General features: G+C 41.3%; 1 protein-coding gene across 1 annotated transcript in view; it reads right to left on the bottom strand.

Annotated features, from left to right (window-relative positions):
* Nucleotides 1-952, bottom strand: part of LOC106884237 (neuropeptide FF receptor 2) — a 274,881-nt gene that overhangs the window by 239,093 nt on the left and 34,836 nt on the right. The window lies entirely within an intron of this gene.

Below are 952 nucleotides of genomic sequence, written 5' to 3'. Positions count from 1 at the left end.
TATATATATAAATTATTATCATTTATATCATATAATTATTATCATATATAAATATGTATGTGTATGTGTATATGTATGTGTCTGTAGGGGACAAACACGTTGTAGTTCACGTTTCCACCGCTAGAAGCCACTTAATGTGAACCTCAGATATAGGTCTACCGACCAGCGGCTCCAGTGAACTCGTACTACTACGCGGTGTGTCTTTATTTTGCAGTGTCTTCCCCTGTCCGTCGATTTCTGCATTGGCTGAAACGAAGGAGCACCGAGCCTCCGTGAAGTTCTCTCTTCTGCTGGGGACAACGGCCGCTGAAACAGTTGTCATGCTTCAAACCGCTTACAAGGACGCTGCCATAAGCAAAGCACTAGTTTACGAGTGATTTCCATGCTTTATGAACGGTCACTTGTCGCTTGAAGATCAACCTCGCTCAGGACGACTGTCGACCTCCTGAACGAATGAAAACATGATGAACATTTATGAACTGATCTTGTTGACGAACTTGTTGATATGATTTGTGTGTCCTGGAGCTCCAACCAACAAATTTTGAGCGAGAAATTGCGAATGAAAAGAGTTGCAGCAAAAAGTGTTCTTCGCTGCTCACAGAAGATCAAAAGCAGTCACGATTGAATGCATGTAGTGAACTGAAAGAACAGTTGGAAGTCGATTCGGACCTTTTTTCGAAAGTCCTCACTGGTGACGAAAACTGGTCCTACGGAATTTGCAGATGTCGAAGAGGTGAATAAAGAAACGATGATGGAGTTAAAAAGCATCATTTCGCAGAAGGCCCAGCACTGCTTCGAACAGTAGAAAAGGCGTCTGGACCGATGCATCGCTTCAAATAGAGAACACTTTGAAGGCGATAAAAGTGTAAACATGTAAAACTAAGTGAATAAAATAATATTGCAAAATTCCGGTTTCTTTTGGGTACCTCCTCGCATTTATATATATATATAT

Source organism: Octopus bimaculoides, chromosome 2 (assembly GCF_001194135.2).
Source record: "Octopus bimaculoides isolate UCB-OBI-ISO-001 chromosome 2, ASM119413v2, whole genome shotgun sequence".
NCBI classification, from domain to species: Eukaryota; Metazoa; Mollusca; class Cephalopoda; order Octopoda; family Octopodidae; genus Octopus; species Octopus bimaculoides.
This window is presented reverse-complemented; position numbering and strand designations above follow the sequence as displayed.